Source organism: Xyrauchen texanus, chromosome 1 (genome assembly GCF_025860055.1).
Source record: "Xyrauchen texanus isolate HMW12.3.18 chromosome 1, RBS_HiC_50CHRs, whole genome shotgun sequence".
NCBI classification, from domain to species: domain Eukaryota; kingdom Metazoa; phylum Chordata; class Actinopteri; order Cypriniformes; family Catostomidae; genus Xyrauchen; species Xyrauchen texanus.
In genome coordinates this window covers 1,488,641-1,502,877 of record NC_068276.1, presented here as the reverse complement: position 1 = coordinate 1,502,877, position 14,237 = coordinate 1,488,641, and the positions used below count along the sequence as shown (strand labels likewise).

Here is a 14,237-nt window from a genome sequence, read left to right as displayed (position 1 = left end):
TTGTTTTATCTATAAATAATGTACCGTTGCTTTAAATCACATCACAAAGTGGAAATGACATCATTTGTTTTGTTGCTTTTTCATGTTAGTCAGGGTCCATCAAGCTCAAACCAACCACCCCGTCATAAAAAATAGATAGGGAAAACTGTTTTTTATTAAAGTTTTTACATTATTAATGCAAAGAAAATTATATTATAATATTTCAGATTGCATGCATTTATGCTATGTGAGGAACTTGACCACATGTGAGATCTACAGCCATTTTGTGATGGAATTTACCACCCCATTACGTGTTTTATTGTGACGTGGTGGTAAGGGATGTGATGGGGTGGTTCTGCTTCCCGTTTGAATGTGAGGATGTGTGAAATCAAGGATTCCAATATAGGCTAATCAATTTATTTTCTGTTAACTTAACTCTGTTTGGTTCACTCACACACACACACGCATCACTTACTATCTCTTTCAGTCACTCATCACTCACTCACTCACTCACTCACTCACTCACTCACTCACTCACTCACTATGTCTTTCAGTCACTCACTCACTCATTCACTATATCTTTCAGTCACTCACTCATTCACTCAATCACTCACTCACTCACTATACAGGTGAAACTCGAAAAATTTGAATATCGTGCAAAAGTTCATTAATTTCAGTAATTCAACTTAAAAGGTGAAACGAATATATTATATAGACTCATTACAAGCAAAGTAAGATATTTCAAGCCTTTATTTGATATAATTTTGATGATTATGGCTTACAGCTTATGAAAACCCCAAATTCAGAATCTCAGAAAATTAGAATATTGTGAAAAGGTTCAGTATTGTAGGCTCAAAGTGTCACACTCTAATCAGCTAAACACCTGCAAAGGGTTCCTGAGCCTTTAAATGGTCTCTCAGTCTGGTTCAGTTGAATTCACAATCATGGGGAAGACTGCTGACCTGACAGTTGTGCAGAAAACCATCATTGACACCCTCCACAAGGAGTGAAAGCCTCAAAAGGTAATTGCAAAAGAAGTTGGATGTTCTCAAAGTGCTGTATCAAAGCACATTAATAGAAAGTTAAGTGGAAGGGAAAAGTGTGGAAGAAAAAGGTGCACAAGCAGCAGGGATGACCGTAGCCTGGAGAGGATTGTCAGGAAAAGGCCATTCAAATGTGTGGGGGAGCTTCACAAGGAGTGGACTGAGGCTGCAGTTACTGCATCAAGAGCCACCACACACAGACGGGACCTGGACATGGGCTTCAAATGTCAAACGTCTTACCTGGGCTAAAGAAAAAAAGAACTGGTCTGTTGCTCAGTGGTCCAAAGTCCTCTTTTCTGATGAGAGCAAATTTTGCATCTCATTTGGAAACCAAGGTCCCAGAGTCTGGAGGAAGAATGGAGAGGCACACAATCCAAGATGCTTGAAGTCCAGTGTGAAGTTTCCACAGTCTGTGTTGGTTTGGGGAGCCATGTCATCGGCTGGTGTTGGTCCACTGTGCTTTATTAAGTCCAGAGTCAACGCAGCCGTCTACCGGGACATTTTAGAGCACTTCATGCTTCCTTCAGCAGACAAGCTTTATGGAGATGCTGACTTCATTTTCCAGCAGGACTTGGCACCTGCCCACACTGCCAAAAGTACCAAAACCTGGTTCAATTACCATGGTATTACTGTGCTTGATTGGCCAGGAAACTCGCCTGACCTGAACCCCTTAGAGAATCTATGGGGCATTGCCAAGAGAAAGATGAGAGACATGAGACCAAACAATGCAGAAGAGCTGAAGGCTGCTATTGAAGCATCTTGGTCTTCCATAACACCTCAGCAGTGCCACAGGCTGATAGCATCCATGCCACGCCGCATTGAGGCAGTAATTAATGCAAAAGGGGCCCAAACCAAGTACTGAGTACATATGCAAGCATGATTATACTTTTCAGAGGGCCGACATTTCTGTATTTAAAATCCTTTTTTTTTATTGATTTCATGTAATATTCTAATTTTCTGAGATTCTGAATTTGGGGTTTTCATAAGCTGTAAGCCATAATCATCAAAATTATATCAAATAAAGGCTTGAAATATCTTACTTTGCTTGTAATGAGTCTATATAATATATTAGTTTCACCTTTTAAGTTGAATTACTGAAATTAATGAACTTTTGCACGATATTCTAATTTTTCGAGTTTCACCTGTATCTTTCAGTCACTCACTCATTCACTCACTCACTCACTCACTCACTCACTATATCTTTCAGTCACTCATCACTCGCTCACTCACTCACTCACTATATCTTTCAGTCACTCACTCACTCACTCATTCACTATATCTTTCAGTCACTCACTCACTCATTCACTCTCACTATATCTTTCAGTCACTCACTCACTCACTCATTCACTATATCTTTCAGTCACTCACTCACTCATTCACTCACTCACTCAGTCACTCACTATATATTTCAGTCACTCACTCACTCACTCACTATATCTTTCAGTCACTCACTCACTCACTATATCTTTCAGTCACTCACTCACTCACTATATCTTTCAGTCAGTCACTCACTCACTCCTCACTCACTCACTCACTATATCTTTCAGTCACTCACTCACTCACTCATTCACTATATCTTTCGGTCAATCACTCACTCACTCATTCATTCACTATATCTTTCAGTCACTCACTCACTCACTTATTAACTCACTATATCTTTCAGTCACTCACTCACTATATCATTCACTATATCTTTCAGTCACTCACTCACTCATTCACTCACTATATCTTTCAGTCACTCATCACTCACTCACTAATTCACTCACTATAACTTTCAGTCACTCACTCACTCACTCACTATATCTTTCAGTCACTCATTCATTCACTCACTCACTCACTCACTATATCTTTCAGTCACTCATTCACTCACTCATTCACTCACTCATTCACTCACTATATCTTTCAGTCACTCACTCACTCACTCATTCACTCACTATATCTTTCAGTCACTCACTCACTATCTCTTTCAGTCACTCACTCACTATATCTTTCAGTCACTCACTCACTCACTCATTCACTCACTCATTCACTCACTATATCTTTCAGTCACTCACTCACTATATCTTTCAGTCACTCACTCACTATATCTTTCAGTCACTCACTCACTCATTCACTCACTCACTATATCTTTCAGTCACTCATCACTCACTCACTCATTCACTATATCTTTCAGTCACTCACTCACTCACTCACTCATTCACTCACTCACTCACTCACTATATCTTTCAATCACTCACTCACTATCTCTTTCAGTCACTCACTCACTATATCTTTCAGTCACTCACTCACTATATCTTTCAGTCACTCACTCACTATCTCTTTCAGTCACTCACTCACTCACTCATTCACTCACTATATCTTTCAGTCACTCACTCACTATCTCTTTCAGTCACTCACTCACTATATCTTTCAGTCACTCACTCACTCATTCACTCACTATATCTTTCAGTCACTCACTCACTATATCTTTCAGTCACTCACTAACTCACTCATTCACTCACTATCTCTTTCAGTCACTCACTCACTATATCTTTCAGTCACTCACTCATTCACTCACTCATTCACTCACTATATCTTTCAGTCACTAACTCACTATATCTTTCAGTCACTCACTCATTCACTCACTCACTATATCTTTCAGTCACTCATCACTCACTCACTCATTCACTATATCTTTCAGTCACTCACTCACTATCTCTTTCAGTCATTCACTCACTATCTCTTTCAGTCACTCACTCACTATCTCTTTCTGTTAGGAATTCCTTGTCTTGTTTCACTGTTGCCCTCTGTCTGCCATTTTTGTCACCTTTGCATTCCATAGTTTTGTCCCTTGTTTAGCTCCACTGTCTCACTTGTCATTGTTTAGAACTACACTTCCCAGAATCCACCTGCCATCATCACTGCCATTTTGTTCATTGTTTTCACCTGTGTCTCATTCTGTCATCACTCACTGTGTATTTAAGCCTTGCTTTTTATTCACTCCTTGTCGTTCGTTGAATGTTGTTGTTAGCCTGGTATGTGTTCCCTGCCCGTGTTTTCTAGTTTTATGTTTTATTTCCCCATTGAGGGCTTTTCCTTTGTTCCCGTGTTTTGTGTACCCGCCTTGTTTATTTTTCTAATAAAGTTTAAACTGCTTTTGGATCCTCATCTCCTCGTCTGCTTCGCTGCCTCCATTCATAACAGAACGAACGACCAACATGGATCCAGCGGTTTTATGAGCAAGCTGCCGTCTGCTCAGCCTCATGCAGGGAAACCGTCCGGTGGAGGACCACATCCACGATTTCCTCGCGATTGCGAGTGCCACCGACTTCCCTGACTCCGCCCTAGCGGCGTTTTTTCGGGCTAACCTGAATTGTGCGCTCCAGGAGCGGTTACCACCGACGACGCGCGGCTGGATGCTCCACGAGTTCATCGAGGAGACTCTGCTGGTCTGCGCATCGCCGTTAACTGTGGGCGCCATCGAGGAGAACTCTGCCACTCCTCCCACAGTAATAACCCTCCACTCGCCCGTGGTTCGTCCCTTCACGCCTGCCTTGGTCAGTGAGCCTGCACGGTCCACTTCGTCTGCCTGGCGGAGGAGGAGAAGAGGAAAGGCTTCTGCTCCCCAGTCTCCGCCTGCCACGGCCAGCGAGCCAGAGCCCACGCCTGCCACGGCCAGCGAGCCAGAGCCCACGCCTGTCACGGCCAGCGAGCCAGAGCCCACGCCTGTCACGGCCAGCGAGCCAGAGCCCACGCCTGTCACGGCCAGCGAGCCAGAGCCCACGCCTGTCACGGCCAGCGAGCCGGAGCCCTCGCCTGCCCCGGCCTGCGAGCCGGAGCCCTCGCCTGCCCCGGCCTGCGAGCCGGAGCCCTCGCCTGCCCCGGCCTGCGAGCCGGAGCCCTCGCCTGCCCCGGTCTGCGAGCCGGAGCCCTCGCCTGCCCCGGTCTGCGAGCCGGAGCCCTCGCCTGCCCCGGTCTGCGAGCCAGAGCCTTCGTCAGCCATGGTCAGCGAACCCAAGCCAGCGCATACCACAGTCAGTGAGCCAGTGCCTGTCGCCTCAGAGGTCTGTGAGCCAGCGCCTGTAGCCTCGACCGTCCCTGAGCCAGCGCCTGTAGCCTCGACCGTCCCTGAGCCAGCGCCTGTAGCCTCGACCGTCCCTGAGCCAGCCTGTAGCCTGACCGTCCCTGAGCCAGCCAGCCTCGACCGTCCCTGAGCCAGCGCCTGTAGCCTCGACCGTCCCTGAGCCAGCGCCTGTAGCCTCGACCGTTCCCGGGCCAACGCCAATAGCCAGGACTGACCAAAAGCCAGCGCCAATGGTCATGCCCGTCCTAGAGCCTGCGCCCCTCGAGCCTCCCGAGCTTTCCAGAGCTCCGCCTCCCGAGCTTTCCAGAGCTCCGCCTCCCGAGCTTTCCAGAGCTCCGCCTCTCGAGCCTCCCAGGGCTCCGCCTCTGGAGCCTCCCTCAGCTCTGCCTCCTGAGCCTCCCACGGCTCTGCCCCCTGAGGCCTCTGAGCCTCCAGAGCCTCCCTCAGCTGAGCCTCCCAAACCTCCTAGGGCTCCGCCTCCCAGGGCTCCATCTCTCAAGTCTCTCGAGTCTGCCAGGGCTCCTCCTCCCAAGATTCCCAGGCCTTCTGACCCTGTTCCCGTCCTGTGGCCTCCTCCCAGGCCTCCTGACCCTGTCCCTGTCCTGTGGCCTCCTCCCAGGCCTCCTGACCCGGTCCCTGTCCTGTGGCCTCTGCCCAGGCCCCCTGACCCAGTCCCTGTCCAGTGGCCTCCTCCCAGGTTTCCTGACCCAGTCCTTATCCTGTGGCCTCCTCCCAGGCCTCCTGACCCGGTACCTGTCCTGTGGCCTCTGCCCAGGCCCCCTGACCCAGTCCCTGTCCAGTGGCCTCCTCCCAGGTTCCCCAAACCTGTCCTTGCCCGGTGGCCAGCTCCCTGACCACCTGAACTTGTCCTTGCCCTTTGTGCCCCCTGGGACTTCCTGCCTGCCATCTGTGCCCCCTTGGACTTCCTGCCTGCCATCTGTGCCCCCTTGGACTTCCTGCCTGCCATCTGTGCCCCCTTGGACTTCCTGCCTGCTTTTTGTGCCCCCTGGACTGTCTGTCTGCCCTTTGTGCCCCCTTGGACTTCCTGTCTACCCTTCGTTGCCCCCTGGACTGCCTGTCTGCCCGTCGTTGCCCCCCTTGGTCTGTCTGCCCACCACAAGCTCCCCCCAGTCAATGGACATTTTTTGTTTTGTTTTATGTTGATCGTCTGGAATCCGATCCTTGAGGGGGGGGGCTATGTTAGGAATTCCTTGTCTTGTTTCACTGTTGCCCTCTGTCTGCCATTTTTGTCACCTTTGCATTCCATAGTTTTGTCCCTTGTTTAGCTCCACTGTCTCACTTGTCATTGTTTAGAACTACACTTCCCAGAATCCACCTGCCATCATCACTGCCATTTTGTTCATTGTTTTCACCTGTGTCTCATTCTGTCATCACTCACTGTGTATTTAAGCCCTGCTTTTTGTTCACTCCTTGTCGTTCGTTAATGTTGTTGTTAGCCTGGTATGTGTTCCCTGCCCGTGTTTTCTAGTTTTATGTTTTATTTCCCCATTGAGGGCTTTTCCTTTGTTTCCGTGTTTTGTGTACCCGCCTTGTTTATTTTTCTAATAAAGTTTAAACTGCTTTTGGATCTGCATCTCCTCGTCTGCTTCGCTGCCTCCATTCATAACACTTTCAGTCACTCACTCACTATATCTTTCAGTCACTCATCACTCACTCACTCATTCACTATATCTTTCAGTCACTCACTCACTCACTATATCTTTCAGTGACTCACTCACTCACTATATCTTTCAGTCACTCACTCACTCACTATATCTTTCAGTCACTCACTCACTCACTAACTCACTCACTATCTCTTTCAGTCACTCACTCACTATATCTTTCAGTCACTCACTCATTCACTCACTATCTCTTTCAGTCACTCACTCACTATATCTTTCAGTCATTCACTCACTATCTCTTTCAGTCATTCACTCACTATATCTTTCAGTCACTCACTCACTATATCTTTCAGTCACTCATCACTCACTCATTCACTATATCTTTCAGTCACTCACTCACTATCTCTTTCAGTCACTCACTCACTATCTCTTTCAGTCATTCACTCACTATCTCTTTCAGTCACTCACTCACTATCTCTTTCAGTCACTCATTTATATTTTTTATTTACTGTACAACTTCCTTTATACAGTTGAATGCAAAAAGTATCGTGATGTATATGATCAGTCTAGAAAATGTTCTTTCATTATTACAAGGAAGAAGATGTTAAAAAATTGTTTGTTAATAATTTTATTGTAAAATGTTCAAAATATCATTGGTTCTAAAGTTTGCATCCCCATTTCTGAATGTAATAGCAATGTTCTCAAATAATATCTTTATCTTTTTCCATTAAATGTTCATCCAACCTCTTTGGGTACTCTCTGAGCAGCTTTTTTTGTAGTTTAGAGAGATGTGTGGATGCGACACTCCCATTCACCATTATGATGCTCTTTTCAGGTATTCAGAGAATGACCAAAGTTTTCTATTACATCTCCAATTTTAATTTTACCATCCCCCAGTTTTATAAAGGTTAAAACCAGCAGATCATATACCACCCTGTCACAGTGAACCACCCCACCACATCTGTAACCACCCCGTCACAGGGTCATTTTGTTAAAATGTTATGGAAAGGAAATGAAATGTTACATAAATGAATGTTGAATGATGTTCTTGTTGTGTGGACTAATCAGATAAATGTAACTTTATTTGTATTTTTTAAGTGAATTTGTTTTTTCAGTACAAACAATGAGGCCATTGAAATGTTGAATTTATATTTCAAGATTAAAAATCTAAGAGTATTTTTTTATTATTAAATTACAGACTTTCTATTGATGCTTTCCAAAAAAGGGACATTTTACTATTAGGAAAACATTAGATTTTAAAAATCTATTTCTTGTTTTACTACTCTAATGGCGTACATATTGTCCGTAACGGGGTGGTACAAGAAAGGCTCCCTTGCCTGAATAAAAAGGATCATATTAATAAGGATTTTGAGCCTGAGGTGGGAAAACATGTTTTTTTTTTTTTTGAGGATTAACATATCTTTCAACTTGCAGGTTTAAAAAAAAAAGTTTGTCCTTCATGGAAAATGTGAAAATTTCAAAGTGGAAATGGCACCCGTTTGGTAGAATGACTCAAAAACAAAAACATATAAATTAGCATATTCCAGTGCAAAAGTAGAACCCATCAATGTTCCTTTACATCGTAGGAAGAAAACTTCAATGAAGGAGAAGTAGTTCAGTTTAAGGACCAAATCAGCTCACAAATAAATGTACGGTGGTAGTGCTTCCTCGGTGCAGTCTTAAATAATACTCAAGAGCCTCAAGACCTCTTACAAGGAAGATATTTGTGTAGAGGATTTTCACATCTAAGGTGGCCAGAATAACATCATTGGGTAACTTTTTTAATGTTGATATCTTGTTGAATAAATCAATCTTTAACATATGATGGAAGCCTCTGAACAGATGGTTTAAGAAAATGATCAAAATAGTTAATTAATAGATAATGGCTCTAGTAGACAATCATTGATGGCTACAATAGGTTGGCCTTTGGGTTTAACCAACCAATAGAGCAACTGTTGCAGGCATCATGATAGAATGGTTCAGAAGGACTCCCTCCCATTCACTCACTCATTGCCTAGATTAGATCTGCTCATATTTGGCTGCTTCAACTCAGTTTTGATTATACTTATTATAATTACACAATTTGTGATTATGTCTTACATTTAACTAACTGTGCATCAGAACACTTATAATAAATTAAGTAGCCAATATTCCAATTATTTTTAACTACCTAAAATCAGTGCATATAACCAGGCCCGGATTAAGAATTCAGAGGCCCCTGGGCACAATGTCTTGTAGGGCCCCCCACCCCACCCACACAATCGAGCTTTTGAATTTTTGGATACTATTTGCTGGTAACACCTATAGCGAGCAACTAGCTGGCATATGCAAGCACATAGTGCCTCACCTTTACCAATCCAGTTATATGAATCAAATTCTTCCATAATTAACACACAAACACGTACACACACCCATTAATGTAGCTTTCCTGTCTGTCTCTCTCTTCCTCTCCTGTCCTCTACTCCTCGGCTCTACAGGGGCTGCCGCTCTTTGTCTCTCTCCCCTCTCCTCTTCCTGTGATGAAAAGGATGCAAACAGTATAGGTCATCTTAACTCAACTTTTTTACTCTTCTTTATACTCTCTCTTCTTTATACTAAAAAAATTCTGCACTTATGTATTTAGCACTTTATTATTCATGGCCCCTAATGGCACTTTGTTTGATGATTGAATGATAGTGAAATGGTAGTAGACACATTACAAGATGCTGTAAGTATTATGGTATAATATTGGTTGCTTACAATACAAATTACAATTGCTGGTGTATGACCTGTCCAACTATTGACAAATGTACTACATGTAAGTCGCTTTGGATAAAAGCATCTGCCAAATGCCCTAAATGTAAATGTAAATCAAATGTAAAATAAAGCAGCTTGTTTTTGTTTTTTTTGATAATACTATATTTCATGTAAGTTGTTCTCTCTCTCTCTCTCTCTCTCTCTCTCTCTCTCTCTCTCTCTCTCACACACACACACACACACACACACAATACCTCCTCCTCTCCTCAGGGTCTGTCTGTCTGTCTCATGCTCTCCTCCTCTCCTCAGGGGCTGTCTGTCTATCTGTCTGTCTTTCTCCTCTCCTCAGTCTCAGGGTCTGTCTTTCTCCTCCTCTCCTCAGGGGCTGTCTGTCTCATCCTCTCCTCCTCTCCTCAGGGGCTGTCTGTCTCATCCTCTCCTCCTCTCCTCAGGGGCTGTCTGTCTCATCCTCTCCTCCTCTCCTCAGGGGCTGTCTGTCTGTCTCATGCTCTCCTCCTCTCCTCAGGGGCTGTCTGTCTGTCTGTCTGTCTTTCTCCTTCTCTCTTCAGGGGCTGTCTGTCTCATCCTCTCCTCCTCTCCTCAGGGTCTGTCTGTCTGTCTGTCTGTCTTTCTCCTCCTCTCCTCAGGGTCTGTCTGTCTGTCTTTCTTTCTCCTCCTCTCCTCACTTTTTTGTCTGTCTGTCTGTCTTTCTCCTCCTAACCCTAACCCTAACCCTCTCCTCACTTTTTTGTATGTCTGTCTGTCTTTCTCCTCCTCTCCTCACTTTTTTTGTCTGTCTGTCTGTCTCTCCTCCTCTCCTCTCTCCGGCTGCCCTTAAAAAGACTTCTTCCTGGCTTTCCTGTTAGCAAACTCAGTTACAATGTCATCAAAATCCAAGTCCATGACCAGCTGAGATTCAATGGCCATCAGTGACAGTGCACGAATGTGCAGCAATTTCTACAAATAGAGACATTTTTGTGAATAAAATGTTGTATTTTGTATTAGTGATCATAATTTGCGCATGCAACAAAGAGGATGTAGCAGGTGACGCGTGCATTTATTGACGTCTTTTCTGAGTCGATGTCATTTGAGTGTATTCGGCAATGCTTATAACGTGTAATTAAACACGTTGAGTTTATATTCTGGGCTCATCAGATTTTTTTTACATAGTATTATTAGTATGATTTTTACTGTCTGTTAATAACACTGTCCGTCTCTTTATGTTAAGGTTTGTATTAATTTCGATATGCCAGAGGGCAGAATAAGACAGGGAATTAAAGAATGCATTGTAGTTATGTGACGGGTCACTCCATCCTACTGTTGCTGCTACACATCACCACGGAGAACCACTTGGATCAGGTTTCTTTATTGCTGGAACACAGTATGACAGTGTTGAATCTTGGGTTCAGCAAATAGATCTCGGGACAACAATCCATTATCTCTTTATCTCAGTGTGGGTTAATGCTATACAGATACAGGAATGTATTTATGCTAGTTACAAATGTATGGGATACTTCTAATGGGAAATAAACCAAATTAAATATCAAACATATTCACAACAAAAATGCATAACTTGTATGTCTATGAAATTAAATAAAACTGTGTGATCGTATAGTGGTTTTAGAATATTTAGGCTGAATTATAATCTCTACATACATCATACAATACATTTCAGCAGTACAATAATGAAACTGCTTGATCCATTTTACATTATATTGAAATAACAAAATAAAGAACATTATCATTGCAAACGCAGCACTCGAGCACATGTTTGGCTAATCTCAAAACTACCGCGCTGATCTGCAAGATAGCTAAACTCGACTCGCACACAGCAAATAACATGACGATAAAACCATTTACACAACATAAAATTATTACCTGGAACACAGTATGACAGTGTTGAATCTTGGGTTCAGCAAATAGATCTCAGGACAACAATCTAAATAGCATGTAAAGCAAGTGACAATTAGCACGCTAGTTCACATGAAAATATGCTTGGTTGCAAATCTCTAAAACATGGCTTTACAAGACACATAAATCATCAACTAAACTCAAAATAGTTAACTGAAATCATTATAAGTACATTGCGTGACAAAATACGAGACATATGTACTTAGAATTATAAGAAAACATTGATTGTCCCAGACCTCCCAAATTGCGTGACTTACCCATCATCTCTTTATCTCAGTGTGGGTAAGTGCAACGCAAATTCCACAGTCACACTGAATCAAACTGCCCCTAGATGGCGTAGTTGCATCACTTTTAATATAATTTAACTAACAACACTTTTTACTCCGTTACATACACCCCCCTTAAATTATGTTAAAATGGGGCAACATCCATGAAAATCTGGTAGACAGAAAGAAAGGAAAGGACCAAAAAAAAAAATTTTTCCTTTTTTTAAAAAAAAAATAAAAAAAATAAAATAATGTGTATCACGAGCACTGATGTACCAAAATCTCAACATCAAAAATTCTTCCATAAGAAGTGCGTAAACACAGGGTGGTACCAAACCCCGTATTTATCACAGAGAAACAGAGATGCCATCTACACCTCACAGTGTTGTACATAACTTTGCCCTTACAGTTTAGAAAATGTCAGGAAATAATCACAGATCACAGATCAGGCTGGCAATGAGAAAGAAAAAAAACTAAACAGAAAAACAAACAAAAACAAAGTCTAATTGGACATACTAAACTCCCATTGACACTGCGATGAAACTAAATGCAGACCCTAAAATAGGTTCAGTATTCCCCAACAATCTTTGGCCTGACATTTCACAAATAAGCCTATTTGGATTCCTAACACTTCTTCCACATCTGGTGACAACTGAAAGGGCTTGCGTTTTAGGAGGATGTGCACAAACAACTTGGTCTGGTCTAACCTCCACTAGATGTGTAGTGTCACTACGGGCAACAGATCTATCAACAGGTAAGTGTGTGCAATGTCGTGTACTAGGTCTGGTGACTTGTCAGTGTGTGCATAAGTGATCTGGTCAGTTACAGAGTCATCAAGAACACTGTCCTGCCGTTCATCTGACTGGTCATCACCAGAGACATCTACGGATAAAGCTTTCTCAACGACGTCTTCCTCAAGAACACTCTCATTCTCCGCTTCCGCTAAGACCGGCGACTGAATGAGCCAGTTCATGGTGCGCATCTGAGAATCCTCCTTATCAGCCATTGCTACAGAGCTCTGTTCACCAGCACACCAGTTATCAGACTGTGACTCCTCAAGAGATGCCAGGTTCCCTTCCTGTCCAGGGAATGTCAGGAAATCTACAGGGAGCAGCATGTTTCTATGTACAACTTTTTCCTTCCCTGTGACAGTATCTCTGATTCGGTACACATTGACTGCAGATCTCACAGACACCACATCGAAAGGAGTTGAGTCCCACCTGTCCGAGACTTTTCACTTTCCTTTCTCACCACGTTTGGCCAGCAACACGCGGTCGCCCAGAGCCAACTGCATTCCTCTGACCTTTCGGTTGTATATTTTGGCATGACGGGCTTGTTCTCCGGTTGCATTCTTTTGAGCAATCCACGTTGCTTCAGATAGGTCCCTCTTAAGGTTGTGCACGAACTCATGGTGGCTGATAACATTGGCGTCCTCCAGAACATGGTGAAACATGATATCAAAAGGCAAGCGTGGGATCCGCCCAAACATCAGGAAAAATGGTGCAAAGCCTGTCGTCTCATGCACCGTGCAATTATAACAGAAGGTCAGCATTTGGAGCATCTGTGGCCACCTGGACTTGCACTTCGGAGGAAGAGCTCTTATCATGCTTCCAAGAGTTCTGTTAAACCTTTCCGCAATGCCATTGCCCATGGGATGATACGGAGTCGTATGGGATTTATGCACACCTGCCATCTCCAATAGATCTTTAAGAAGCCGGCTCTCAAAGTTAGCTCCTTGATCTGAATGGATTCTTTTCGGGAACCCATAGATGCAGAAAAATTTATCCCAAAGACATCGGGCAACTTGTTTTGCAGACTGACTCCGACAGGGGAAAGCGAGAGCTAGCTTTGAGAAATGGTCTGTGACAACAAGAACATCAGTAGTCTTCTTGTCACCCAATTCCGCTGTCCAAAAATCGATGCAAATCAGTTCCATGGGAGCTGAGGTGCGGATATTCTCGAGAGGAGCTCGGGCGTCTGGCTCAGGAGTTTTCCCTAAGATACATCTCTGACAGTGCTTCACGTAACTCACAATATCTCTCTGCATGCCTGTCCAAAAAAATTGTTCACTGGCCAGAGAGAGTGTTCTTGATCGTCCCTGTTGACCAGCTATATCATGAACTCCATGAAGCACTTGTTGTTTCAAAGCTTCTGGGGTGACAAACTGAAAGATCTTCCTGTCCATGTAACAGTCCCTCTTCACTCTATAGAGGAGTCCATTGCGCACGCACAACTTCTTCCAATGTTTCAACAGCCTGAGTACAGGGCTCGGCTCACCTGCTCTCTCGCGACCATTTGGCTTCCTATGCCGCTGTACATACAAGAGGACTCTGCTGACTACAGCATCTTGCTGTTGTAGATTGTGCAATTGGCTGAGTGGAATGGCAATGGATGGATCTTCCCCAGGCAGTTGCAGTGACTCTGGGCCTGTGCAAAACAGCTGAGAAACCCCCCCAGTGCGATGGGCATCCATGACTGCTGACACCTCCTCAGCACTGATCGCACCTCCAAAAGGCAAACAGGGATCCGGTTCGGGACTCAGGACTTCATCAACATGGTCATCGGTAGTCTGAACAGCTTGACAATTGGTGGTCATCCGAAAAGCATCTTGCACTGT

The 14,237-nt window shown here is 43.9% G+C and overlaps 1 protein-coding gene across 2 annotated transcripts in view; it reads right to left on the bottom strand.

Annotated features, from left to right (window-relative positions):
* Positions 1–14,237, bottom strand: part of LOC127648401 (histone H2A-like) — a 374,379-nt gene that overhangs the window by 57,972 nt on the left and 302,170 nt on the right. The window lies entirely within an intron of this gene.